Raw genomic sequence first — 14,513 nt, forward strand, 5'->3', positions numbered from 1 at the left:
ACCTGGCCCCTCCTCAGTCCTTGTTCTTGTCCCTGGGCAAACATTATCAGCCCTTTGTTCTTCAACTGGTCAAACATGGTTGGTTTCCTGAGGTGGGGTGGGCCCTGCTTGTTAGTTGCTAGGTACCTAATGTCAGGGCAGTGGGAGTAACCATTGTCTTCTCAGAATGGGGCCTGCACTCCATGTCCAGGGAGAGACTGGTAGGCATCAGTAACCCCTGTATGTCTGGGTCTGTGCACAGAATAAACAATCTTTTCTCACCACCTATATGCAGCATATAGGGGAACCTGAGGCATACACTATTCATATAAAATATTACAAAAAATTCCCATGCTGTCACAAGGATATTATAAACAACTTGAAGAGGTGTCTGGAGGGCATTGGGGAGCCCCTACCCTTCACAACCGGTGAAAATAAGACCAACAGCAAAATAGGCTATTTTTACAAAATAAATTCTAATGACTTTGAAGGCCTAGAAGCAAGTGCTCCTGTGTCTTATCAGAAAATGGTTAATCTTCTCTTTCCAACAGTCAAAAGCCCTTGTTTGATATCTTGCAGTGTTGTGAGGTATTAGAGATTTGGAGAGGCTTAATGTGGAGAGAGCAAATGAAGTGGTCAAAGGTGCATGAGATCTTATCACACGGATATCACCTCCATAACTCATGATTATATACATGGAAGTGCTGGTGAAGCTCCTAAAACCCGTTTCTAATAGAAAAATGAAACAAGGGGAATGGGTTATGCAATTGTTAACAATGGTAGAGTGGCATTAATTACTCTGATGATAAGAAGGGGGATTTAATAGCAACAGGTGGTATTCCTTATTCCTCCGTCACATCACTTCTGAGACATTCCTTTATGTTGCTTATTTGTTGATGTTTAGAGGTGTGTTTGCTTTTATTTATTGTAACACCTGAAGAAACAAAACCAGCACAGTTAATGAATTTAAGCTGTTTGTTGGTTCTGCATAAATACTTACATGAACCAATTTTCTAAGCAAATTGTAACAGTACTAAGTCTCACCAAGACACAGTGAGTGACTATCAACATGACAGTGAATGTGACTTAGGAACAATGACAAAATAATTGCATGAAGCATGTGAAGAAATTGAGATATAAAATGACTCCCTGTGAATGTTTAATAGAAGCTTTTTCCAAGTCTCAATTGATCTGGAGAAAAACCAAAGACTGCAATACTAATTTTACCTTATAATGTGGGATAGTCATTTAAATGTGTTAACTAAATCTCCCAGTACAAAACCATATTGTCCTATCAAAAAATTAGTAAGGCAATAAACTGACTTCTGAAGCTGGCACTAGGTGTTCTAAACTCTTAAGGGATTTTTTTCATTGTCAACTAACTGAGACTGAAGATATGAGGTCTCTTCTCTCACATTTTCAGACTTTCACTCTTCTGCCATATTTCATAAGATCATGTAGGACAGAATTCTGAGGCACAATACTTAGGTAGCTTATTAACCTAAGCTGACCTTACAAAATGCACTTAGGTGTGCAAGTGGGTAATCTTTCATGGACAGTGTACTGCTACTTGGAGATGCAGAAACACATCTAGCCAAACAGGTGACAATCTATGTGGCTACCAATTTTGAGAACGCAACTGCATACTTTGTAGGCCTGATTACTAGTGTGTACCCACAAACATAGTATTTATCAGTATACAGGCCTCTAGAGTCTTATTTTCCATTGCCTTCATCCTTATGTAGCAACTCCAGACCATACAATTTGGCGGCATTTTATAATCCCTTTGTGTAGCTGTTCTATGGAATGAAAACAATTTAAAAATACATCCTTGGCAAACCCCAAAATGCCATGACACTCAAGCCAGGACCCTTAGCATTAGGGCGTTAAACATTTAAACATTCACTTCTCAATTCTACCAACTTATATGTCTCTCAAAATATTTAGTGACACTAAAATGCCATTTTACAGGTTAAAAATAGTCTCTTACGCATCTTGATAGGGACTTCATCTGTCCTGATTTCCGAGGAATCAAGATTTTGCCAAATAGCAGTATGGCGCTCATTAGAATGCAAAGCCAAATTAAAAACAAATTTTGCAAATTTAATCAGTATAGTACATTGGTTTTGGAGGCTTGCAGCTGTTAAGGTCAAAAGTGCCACAGTTTTCTCCCATGTTCACTACTCCTCTTACATCAAGAATCATGCATTCCTAGACATTGGACATTCAACCTACAGATTTTTCATAAACTATTTGCTTTGACTCTGAGGTAGTTACCACCAGCACAACTCAGGTTGGAAAGCATCATAGAATGCCTTGGACCATGCTTCCTTCATGAGGTGAAACTATCTAAGCTCTGACTTTGTATGTGTCAGGACAAATGGTTCCATTTGTTTACACTGTAGGTGGAGAAGTGTGCAAGGTTTGGACTTGACTCTGAAAGCAGACTCCTATTAATGGGGAAAACATAGAGATAGTCCTACTGGATGAGGCCAGTGGCCCATCTAGTTCAGTATCCTGCTTCTGAAAGTAGATGCTACCAGTTGCAGTAGGGAAGAAATCTTGAAGTAAGTGGTTATGGGCTAATCTGCCCCAGAGAAACTTGTCTCCTGACACCCAGTAGCTAGAAGTTGGCTTATGACACAAAACTTGAGAGCTTATATTCCCTTCCAAGTGATATACAATCACTGTGCTGCTCCATTAGGTTCCCTGAACTAATATTGTGCAATAGAAATAAATATAACTTTTTAGAAAAGGGATTGAATCAATGACCTAGATCTGATTACCCTTAAACTTTGTGTATATGGTGGACTGGGAGTGGAGATCGTGAGAATTCAGATCTTGATCCAAATTTTACATTTGGCACCTAATGGGTCTCTAATGAACTGGAGAAAACCATGGATCCACACATATCTTTCCACTCTTGAAAATTTTGAAATCTAGAACCTAAATTTGGCTAATGGGCTTATCTCTAAATCAGAGATCAGCAACCTTTGTCACGTGGCCCTCCAGGGTAAGCCCCCTAGCGGGCCAGGCCGGTTTGTTTACCTGCTGCATCCGCAGGTTTGGCTGATCGCAGCTCCCATTGGCTGCAGTTCGCTGTCCCAGGCCAATGGGGGCTGAGGGAAGTGGCGGCCAGCACATCCCTCAGTCCACGCCGCTTCCCGCAGCCCCCATTGGCCTGGCACGGCGAACCATGGCCCGTGGGAGCTGTGATCGGCCGAAACTGCAGATGCGGCAGGTAAACAAACCAGCCTGGCCCGCCAGCGGGCTTACCCTGACAGGCTGCATGCCAAAGGTTACCAATCCCTGTTCTAAATGTTCAACATCTTCTTCAGTCTTTTTTTTTCTACTGTACTATTTTTCACCTAGTAAACACAACTATCAACTATATCCCAAAAGCTGGTCTCCTTTCCTTGAATGCATATTCCATGCTTGCCACCTGAAACTTCTGGAGTTCTTCCCTTCCCAACACTTCCCCTAAACAAACTTATGATGTGTTTTCCCTGTAGAATAATGTTTAAGAGCCTTACAGTTCAATATTCACAAACCTCTCAACTCATGCCTTTTATAAGGTGGTTCAGTGGCATCCTGCTGGTTTGTGCATAAAGCATATTAGAAGCATTAAATCAAGGCATCACTACTCACTTAAGCTGCCTGAACTGGGACTTGTTTTTACTTAAACAGCACAAAGTGTAGGTCATAGCATATGAGCTAGCAGATGTGATAGTGAAATATTTGCCTATGGGAGCTGTGGCCAATCATTCCTCACCAACATTAAAGCACTAAAGATGTTGGAGTGTGTTGCCTTTTACAGCCAATTTTTATCAATTTATGAGCCCTTAAATTACTGTACAACCTAATGGATTAAAGCATTAGTGATGGGTACAGTGCATGGTACCTTGGCTGCCTCTGGAGACCTGCTGCCATGGTTGTATATTTCACTGGGAGATGGCTGAAGCAATGTATTGTTTACCATGGAATTCCAGTGGACATGGCACTCAGATATTAAAGAGATAAGTGACATAAATACCACAGAAACAAAGAGATACAGCTGTTTAATCAATGTTTCATTGTTTGACATTTGAAAACAAAAGGAGGGGAAGATTTGAGGCTTTTACTGCAGTGAAAAATCCTAACACTTGACTGACTTCTTACAGAGCATGAAGGCACTGTGTAGCAGGAAGAGCACATGCTTCTCCTGATGTCTGGATCCATACAGCTGTCCAAGCATGGATTCTCTCTCTGTACTTGGCACCAAATTCATCTAAGCAGGTAAACAATCTGAGGTCCTTCCTTTTGGGTAACCAGCAGATTGTCCCCTTTATAGTTACCTTTTCTCCGAGGGCTCCAACTGTAGGCTTTGTTCTTCTAGACTGCTAGGTAAACGAACTAGCTCGATGCATTGCTGATAACAGCTTGTTCCTTGAACAAAACTGTACAGATAAGAATCCCAGGACATTCTTGTTCAGGTGAATGCAAACTGTCTCTTTCCTGTTTACACAGACTCTTATCTCCTTGCTGTGTGCCCCCTAGTGGCCACATTGAATTGTAGCTCTAAACAGCCACAATTAACTCCACAGAGCTGAGAGGTCACACTCATGTACCTTCACCCTGCTGAAGCTCCCCTGGGTTTCCTAATGTAGCTCTTCCTGACCCTATGTCATGCTGCTGCTGGACCACTGGGACATGTTGGCTGGAAAAAAAAATATGGCCCTGCAATAAAATAATTTCCTTCATTGCTACTGATAGTCCCAGGTAGAGGGCAACACTGTGAGGGGGTGGAGGAAGAGACCCCATGGTAGAGGGCCCAGGGAAGTGGCATTCCCTACCATCTGAGTTCAGAAGAAGCTTGATCTCAATGCCTTTGTTGGTGAGGGGCAACACAATCGTGCTCATAAAAGACCCTGTAAGGCATTCCTGGAAGATGGCCACGGAAGAGACCCTGCCAGGACTTTTCACAGCTATGATAAGGGAAGTGAAGAATGTAGGCCACATTTTTGAGTAAAATTTGATGAGAATCTTTATGTAACCATTATCTGGATATTACAATGACAGGTGCATCAGGTAGAGAGAATTCAGATTTACTTATAAGTGTATATTAAATAGCAGTGGAAATGTCTGAAAGGTTTTTAAATGAAAAATAGCCATGGGTTGTAACTAGAATCCTTACACTATAGATGAAGCAAGAAAGTTCAGTCTGCAATTCACAGGTGAATGTCGAAGACGGAGAGAGGTTCCTAGCAAACTTGAAATGGTGTCAGCAGAGAAAGAAGTCTCTTGCTTTTGGAACAACTTGTTGACAAGCGGTAGTCAGGTGTGACCGTCACAAGTACCTTCAATTTGTTCCAAGTACATGTTTTTCTGTCTGCTCTCAATGGTAGCTAATTAAAACATGATAGTTATGCATATTATGAAAAGTGAGACAGCAGTTAGATCAAGATTGGTGTGTTTTGTGGGTTCTATCTTGCAAGGTGCTGACCACCACAGCCCCAATCTAATCAGTGGTCTTACTGATTTTAATGAGACTGCTTTTCATGCGGCTGGATTACTGGATTGGAGTCAGAGTGTTCTGCACATTGCAGAACTGAGTATTCTAAACTTTGGGAACAGATGGAATTGACTGATGAGATACTGATGTTTGTTTTTGATTTAAAATAACTCAGTATTAAAATGTTTATTAATATGTTTAAGCGAATGCTTAAATTAAAACAAGATAGGAAAATGCGTATGTCTACAAAAACTTGCCAGACAGCCAAGAAAGAACTCTTACCCTCACTTCATTCCCATTTAGGCTGTCTGTTTTTATATATTTAGTAACAAGGCCATAATTGCTTTTGCTTCTTATATCACTAAAAAGTGATATTTTATAAGCAGGCCTACACATTCACTAAAAGCAACATTACCATACCCTACTCTCCCCCTGCCCAAACTTCTGTAGTGTGTGAGACTCTGAAACCAAAGACATTTGTCCCCTCACTCTTTTACTTTTAAAGAATTTAAAGATCTTATACATATGTTCATCAACCAAAATATGAAGTTAGGTTTCACCATATGACTGATATAGCAGTATTTGGTGATGCAGACAAATTTTATTTCCATTTCTTGTCACTTGAACTTTTAATGTGATTACCATTATTGATAGCAATATGGAAGTGTTGCTTTGATAATTCTGTATGTGTCATATTTGCTATATATACTGACTTAACATTTGAATTTTTCACAAAAAAAAAACCACTTAAAGTCTGAATCAAGCCATGACAACCTTGGTATAGGGCATTTCCTGGAGGCTAATGGTAATCTGGGAACACTCAATAGTTTGGAGCCATTAACTCCAGCTGCTCATTAATTTCCAGGAAATGATCTTTGCCCTATACTAAGGTAGTCGGGTATTATAAACTGGAAATGAAGAAAAACATAAATGTAGTTTGAATCAGTAAATATACACAGGACATTTCTAGAGAATACTAATATCCTGGACACTCGCTAAATAGTTTTAATTATCCATTAATTTTATCACTTAATGGCTTCTGCCCTTCTGATGGCTTCCACAGCAACTGATTTTCTAAGAAAGGTTGCCATGTTAGCCCTTCTTATATTTGTCTTTTTCTGAGGCTGACACCTGAAGGTTTTTAGTATGTAAGGCAGGAATGTGTATATGCGAGCTTCTGCTCAGATTATATTTTATTACATCACAGTACCAACACAAGGCTATTATCACTATCTGGAGTAGTTCATGACCATGAGTGCCAACCTGAGGGCAGATTGTCAAAAATGGGTGGTAAGTTCGATACATTTCACCAACCCAGTAACAAGTGTGAATTCCTGAAGCACCGTAACAATCTTACCATAGAGCCACAGACAGTCCCCTTGAGCACTCCAGTCTATTTTACCACCCAGACAAGTTGGACTCAGTGATAGTTGGTTGCCATATACCAAAGATCACAAAAGATTCAGGTTGCTTCCAGTCGCAAGAGATCAGTCACTTACCCAAGATCACTTTTTGCACCTTTGACCTCAAACCAAAGATGATGCTTATAGCCAATCCTGTAGTAAACTATCTAAGGATTATATTAACTTGGAAAAATAAATGAGTTATGTACAGGTTAACACCGGCAACATATCTACACAAATGAGTTACAGTCTGTGGTTCAAAAAGGTGATAGACTTAGTAATCTATGAGCACTGAATGTCTTTTAGAGCTAAACCAGGTTGAGCCTGGGGATCTCTGCTTTTGTTTCCAAGCTCCAGCCCTGAGAGAGTCCAAACAGCAAAGAGAGAACATTTTCTTTTGTCTATGTTTTATACCTTTCTTCCAGCGTTCAAGCTCATGGGACAGGCTTTCTTGCATGTAGCACCTTCATGGGTGTGAAAGGGCCATTAACCCAGTCTTTGCATCATGATGTTCCACAATGGCCCATTTAGTTTAGATAATCCTTGATGGGCAGTGGAATCATTCCTCTCTGGTTTCAGAAGTTAGGAGCAGACATTTTTTAAACAATTATAAAGCAAAACTTTATAGCATGGGAGACAGACATTACAAATAAGATTAATGCATGCAGTGATTTATAAGCATTTTAGAGTCTAAACACTGAACATATCCTTACGAGTCTAACAACTATCTGGAGCAATACTAACATACAGGTGAAGTAGTTTGGTTTTCAGCTATGAATCTATCAGTGCTCAGCTGATGCCTACAGCCTTGGCAAGTGCAGCCACCTGGCCTATAAGTGTCATAATCACCTCATTTGCCGAATTCAGTGTCCTGATGCTCACACCCATGTTCCCTCTTTGCCAATTGGTAATAAAATGCTGGGGCCTTGCAAGTTGGCATGCTAGTACAGTAGAGACCAGTGATGGAGTGTTTGCATATATTCTAAGCACAACTTTTTGCATACACCTGACCTGGAACAGAGGACATTGCAGACAACACACATGCTGTCATCCACATGTGCCAGAAAACTCACCCCACATACCGGTGCCTGTTTCTTGGGAAGCTGATCTGTCCCAATTATCATCAAGACAAATCCTAAAGGAGGTATGTGACCTCCTTGTAAATCAAGAGTCACTCAGATCTCTCTCTCTGGCAAGCTGGTTGCATGATTGCCAGTGATGGACAAATTGAATATAAATCTTGTTGTGCCACCAGAGATTTTCACACCTACATGATCGCCAGTTGTGCAGTGTATTCCTTGGTGTACACACTTTGGAATTTGTTGGTCTTCAATTCTTATAATAAGTGCATCTTAGAAAAGCTGCTGAAATCAAACCAATGCTGATGGTGGTGGTTACTGGATTCAGCTTTGAATATCCTCATTTCTGACCTTATCCTGCCACTGGATATGTAGTAGTTGACAGACAGTGAGAATCAGGAACATCAATCCAGTGTTCTTCAGCCTTCCTCAGTGCCCACATTTCACTTCTGTACAAAGAGTTGGTATAACTGTTGTTCTATAGCTCTTTAGCTTTGTAGCAAGCTTGATACCACAATGTCCCCACAGAGCCTGATGAAGGGCCCAGAATACAGCAACAGCTGCTTATATAAGAACAAAAAGAAAAGGAGTACTTGTGGCACCTTAGAGACTAACCAATTTATTTGAGCATGAGCTTAAGGTGCCACAAGTCCTCCTTTTCTTTTTGCGAATACAGACTAACATGGCTGTTACTCTGAAACCTATATAAGAACAGATCTTTGAATTGCCTATGGCCATTGAAGCATTCGAGACTGAAGTCTCACTCCCTCTGTCATTTCATGAGTGGATTTCAAGTCATCAGTGCAGACTGCTACAGCTCAGCGCTGGGGCCTCAGCTCTTTAAACATCATCCAAGGATCAGTGGGGAGACGCTCAGGGCAGTTGGAGCTGAGAAAAAAGCAACGCTACAATTTGAGTCTTTAAAGAGACGTTTGCCAAGAGCAATCCCTCTTCCATTTGAAAAGGGGCAGAAAATGCCAGTAGAACTACCACTTTTGAAGCAAGAGGAGATCCCAACCACAATCCATAAGCTGCTACCAACTAGCAGTTTTCTCCCTGTTTTACTTTCTCCGTCTGCCACAGCTTCTCTATTGACATAACAAAATTAACAATATAAACAATATACTTGTTTCTTTGAGAACTAAAAGCTTTCTTTCAAATTGGGAGAACTCATAAGACTGTATTACAGTGCCATCTGCTAACTTCTGCCATAACAGCTGTGCTGTAACGTGTTTTGGTTGTGGATGAATGGGTCAGATTCTATTTTAGACCTTACATTGGTGGAAATAAGTAACTTGACCACAGCTTTGCCTAATCCAGTTATATCTGATGTCCTCTCTGCTTCCCCTATGGAATAGTGTTAAGTGTCCTTGCTTTTTCAATATCCAGTGACCAATACTCACCCAAACCGTTCTTTAAATAAGGAAATTCATGCATCACTTAACTTACATTTGGTCCATTGCAACTATCCAGCTGATATGTAGGTGCATTACCTAGCAAAATGGGGGCCTCACCTAACTGAAGCCTTTAGGCACTACTGCAATAGAAATGGTAATTGCAACTGGCTGTCAATGAAACAAAAAAGAAAATCACCAACAAATGCACCACAACAGTTACTTCAGGTCAGGTACTTCTCCATACAGACATCAGACTACCCAAACACACACTAACTGCTCATCACCATAATAAATGCCTTTTTAATGTTTCCAGTGTACAACCAGCCGTGCTCAGGCTGCAGATAATTTTAGATTAGACTTGTGACAATGTACAATGTCTATTGGTATAGCTAATTTAAATGTTAAGGTTTAGATTAATATATTAAATCTGAGGTTGAATGGAGCATGTATGTTAAAATTAAAAATGGAGTTTGTAACAGAAGAGTCTGTTTGCTTGTATTGTATTTGGGTGCCTGAATGTTAATGATGTACCTGGGCAATTTTAAGTCTAAATTTACAAAAACACATAAGGGGACGACACATGAAAATACTGCAACCCATTTCTAGAATGAACATCAGCATACTGCAAGGGGAGCTGGGGATTCCTTGACCAAGGACCACACAGGAAAAAGTGCCGTGAGATTGTTGTCTACAGCATGCTAAGATGAACTCTGCTTTTAAGGCCTCAGAGGAACGATCCTCACTCTGAACTGTGCACTGTCTACAGCACCATGAAAAGTTGAAAGGCTGTGAAGACCCTGCAAGGATTTGAAGAGGGGTTTCTAGGAGTCTCCCTAAACCACTAAACCATACGAGAAAGTTCTCCAACAAAACTTGCTTATGATAATTAATAATATGAGTTGGCTGTACGGTGAGGTGTTGTATACTAAATTATAAGGCTTGTGTATAATAAATAATCCCATTCATATTTTTGAGGTGACTTCTTGTTGTCATATGACTAAAATTGCTGTTACTCATTTGGAAGTGCAGTACTGACAGCAATATGAAAATATATAACTGTAGGCGGAAGGTCTGGTGAGCAGCTGGCTTAATGGTCATCTTGTGGCCTTGCAGGTTTTGCCCCTCTAGTCATCCCAGAGTGAACTTCAGCTCCAGCCTCAATCACCTGCTTGTGCTCTGATTGTTCCCCAAGGGGGCAAAATAGGGGGACCTCCACCCACCCACACTACCAATCCTGACCCTAGTGGTCTCTCCGTGTCCAGCCCAGTTTCTGAGCTACCCGATATTGTTATATGCAGGTCAATTCTTACCAGTCTGAAGCTCCTCAGTTTGGGGCAGGATGACAGATTTAGCAGACTCTTCTCAGTGTCCAGTTCATTTAGTCAATCTCTCTCAGGACTTTCAACTCCCAAAGATGGCCGGGGAGCCCAAGTCTCTGACATGAGAGCAGAGTTTGCAGAGCTGTTGCCACTCCTTGCACAGCTGTCAACATCACCTTTGCTTCTTGTTGCCACATGCAGCTCATTCAACCCCTTCTCCTGGGTGACTAGGGTCATTTTAAATTGTTCCTTCACTGAGAAAATACCTTGCACCCTTGAGGGACAGGGCCTTACTAGCCCAGCGTTGCTCTACTTCCCACCCTGGTTCAGAGTGGAGCCTTTAGTCCCTATCACAATAACAAAATCATTGTGCTGATTTGAAATGTTAAAGCCACTCTCAGAACATTTAAGTCAGTGTTTCTCAAATGCAACCACGCGTGCAGCCACCAGGGACTTTTCTTGCAGCCATAGCCTTCTGGACTGTGACTGGGGGAGAGGGGAATAAAGTAGCGGCCCTTCCCCCTCCCTGTTGCTCCTGGATGCACCGCCTTGGTGTTGATTGCTGGGGCCACCAGCAGGAGTTGGACCCTGCCCTCTTCTGGACTCACCTGGGGCACAGTGCTGGAGGAGCAGGCAGCCAGTGAGTTCCCCACCTTCCCTGGGGTAATGGGGCTCAGGCTTTGGGCTTCAGCCCTGGAGTGGCAGGGCAGCAGGCTCTGGCTGTGGGGCTTGGGGCTCCAGCCCCAGGCTCCAGTTGCATGCCTTCAGGATCCAGCCCCAGGCCCCGTCTCCTTGCCATGGGGCTTTGTGCTCTGGCTATGGGGCTTCAGGCTCCAGCTCCCTGCTCCCTCCTTGGTCCCCCACCCACCCACCCCCATTGTCCCTGGCACCTACTGCCTTCCCCGACCCCCACGTCCAGGGCTTAATTTGTCTCCATGCTTGCCAGGACTGCTGTGAAAAGTAATATTTGTATGTTTGTTAATATCACTTTTCACAACAGACTTACTAACTAGCAATAAATTAAAATTATTTAGAAATGTATATGTCCATAACTATTTGATTTTCCTGAAGCTAATTAAGTATTTTAGGAAAAAGCGTGAGAGCGGCCACCAGCAAGAGTTGGTGACCCCACACTGAGGCCACCTAAAAATTTGTCCTGAGAACCACAGATCTAAGCCACAGTATTGATATGTCAAGGCACAGTGGGAAATATCTTGCAATTCAAAATTAGGCTAGTCAAAGTATTAGCTCAATATTCGAAACTTGACTTTAATGCCATAACAAAGATAACACCTTCATTTTGGGGGTGAAAGATAGTGAAGCATATTCTGTACAGTGCCAGAGTTAACTGTTTTAAGCGGGTCAGAATGGACTGTAATATCTAATAACTGAGATTTTTCAAATGTTAGATTTGCTGCTACCTCCTTGTTGTGTGCCACGTTCAAGAACTTGATGAGACAACCATTTTCCAGAAAGGAAGGAAAATAAAATCTAGCTGTAATATAGACAGAGACTTTAAGCTGGCATCACTATTACATAATGTGATTTAGTGTGCCCAGTGAGCCCCCCAGGAGGGGTAGAAAGCTTGGTGGGGAACAAGACTTGTCTACTAGCACTTTGAGCTGTGGGGACCTAATCATTGGTGGTCTTAAATGTTGTGCACTCTAATAGAAAACTCATTAATTATTAGGGCGGTAGCCGTGTTAGTCTGTATCCACAAAAACAGCAAGGAGTCCAGTGGCATCTTAAAGATTAACAGATTTATTTGAGCATAAGCTTTCGTGGGTAAAAACCTCACTTCTTCAGATGCATGGAGTGAAAATTACAGATGCAGACGTAAATATACTGGCACATGAAGAGAAGGGAGTTACCTCACAAGTGGAGAACCAGTGCTGACAGGGCCAATTTGATCAGGGTGGATGTAGTCCACTCCCAATAATAGATGAGGAGGTGTCAATTCCAGGAGAGGCAAAGCTGCTTCTGTATTGAGCCAGCCACTCCCAGTCCCTATTCAAGCCCAAATTAACACCTTTGGAAGTGGACTACATCCACCCTGATTGAATTTAAGTATCTTCCTAAGGTCCAGAAGCAAAGCAAGGTTCAGATAGTGGGTCAACTTTGTTATATGTAACCTATTTAAGAGGCCATGGATTTATATCTCCTAGCCCTGCAGAGCTACAGATAGGAGCTTTGTTTAAATTGTAAAATTTCACTATAGACAAGGCAAAGGGTGGGAGAAAGGAAGTATATTTCGTTTTTCAGATGGGCAGCTGAGTCATATATGTGTTATGACATGCCTGCGGTCATGCATGAATATGAATCAGAACCAAAAGATGAACACAGGTCTCTGGAGTCCCAATCCAGTGCCTTATCCACAGGACCAATCTTCCTGCTAGTTGCAAAATAGCTTCTGTAATGGATGTGGCATGTGCAGAGTACATGATGGTATAGAATATGGGCTTTATTGATGCTCATTTTGCAACAGCTACCAAATTTGTTTGTGGCCTCTGGAATAATGCAACCATGTTAAGCTTGCACCAGAAATGTAGGCATACCCCCTCTACTATGTATTTTCACTATATAGACACGTAAACAAGTCTGCCTCCTGGAACACTTAGTGAAATGCTTGTCACCAGACCACTAGCTAACAGATAACACTAATACCCCTCACACTTTGCTGTAGAAACCCCTCTGGAGAAGTGGGCCCCATACTGGCACACTTCCTGTATAACTGTCACAGGCTTGGAATCAATCCTCCTCACACCAGATCTTACAGGATCTGTCATACAGGTATCTGCAGTCAGATTCCTGATCCTACAGAGAGTTTTCAGTTCAGGCTAAATTATTTACCATAAGATTTATATCCTAAAAGGATGATATTGAAATTTTGATACAACAGTAGAAATAAGCCAATTGGTGCTACAGGAATCTTATCCGGTCTTCATTGGTTTAATAGGGTGTTGGCTCAGTGCACTGAGCTCCCAGGGAAAATGGAATCCAGTGCAGTGGGTAGGTCTTGAAAACAACAATATATTGACCCCTTGCCTTAAGGACCCATTACACTTCCATTACACTGTAAAGTGGTGCAAAGAGGTCTCAGTGTAATTGAAAATCAAGTCTTCTGTATTTGACAAGAATTCCCAGAAGATCAAATGTGATCATCAGCAAATCCTTCTGGTTCTCTTGCATGTGGTCAACAGGGAAGCCCAAGAAGATAATTAGATTGACTCAGACTGACTGTAGGGAAAACCAGCAGAGTAGGGAATTAGATGGTACTGTTCTCAATGGTCCTTTGTTAACTTTTGCCATCATATCTGGAGTAATGGGAAAGGGGAAAGAGGTCATGGGAGAATACTCACCATAGTAAGAATGTATCTTTCCTGCAGGAACAGGTGATAAATCAAATGTACGATAAATTGTGATATTCCTTGAGGGCAAAACAACCTCCTTTCTGTATGTCAGATGTCTCTGAATATGGTACTCCATGAAGTTCTGAGGCCAATGTGAATGTTGTTATATGCCGACACTGGTGTAACAAATGACCATTATCACCCTTCCAGAGTTAATCAGATTTTGGATTCAGGCATGAGGCCAATTAAAAACCTTTAGTGTCCTATGTTTCATGCTGTGCTACGGCTATGAAGCCATCCAGTTGACTGTCAGAACAAGCTTTTCCTGTTATATGTTCTGAATGAAAAAACATATGACAGACAGCTACAGCAGACTGATAGAGCATACAAATCAATAAGAACAGATTGTGACAATCAAGCAGTGTGAATGGTGATAAATTACTGTAAACAATGAAAAATGCCATTGTCTTAAGTAAGAATTCTTACTTATACCTG

General features: G+C 41.6%; 1 long non-coding RNA gene across 3 annotated transcripts in view; it reads left to right on the forward strand.

The window, feature by feature from the left end:
* LOC125632035 (uncharacterized) overlaps positions 1 to 14,513 on the forward strand; it is a 128,853-nt gene that overhangs the window by 22,129 nt on the left and 92,211 nt on the right. For all 3 annotated transcript variants that reach the window (XR_012667064.1, XR_012667065.1, XR_007355149.2), the window contains exon 2: positions 4,140 to 4,254. This is a non-coding gene — a long non-coding RNA (uncharacterized LOC125632035). The remainder of the gene's footprint in view (positions 1 to 4,139; positions 4,255 to 14,513) is intronic.

The sequence above is a fragment of the Caretta caretta genome, chromosome 2, assembly GCF_965140235.1.
Source record: "Caretta caretta isolate rCarCar2 chromosome 2, rCarCar1.hap1, whole genome shotgun sequence".
In the NCBI taxonomy this organism is placed as follows: domain Eukaryota; kingdom Metazoa; phylum Chordata; order Testudines; family Cheloniidae; genus Caretta; species Caretta caretta.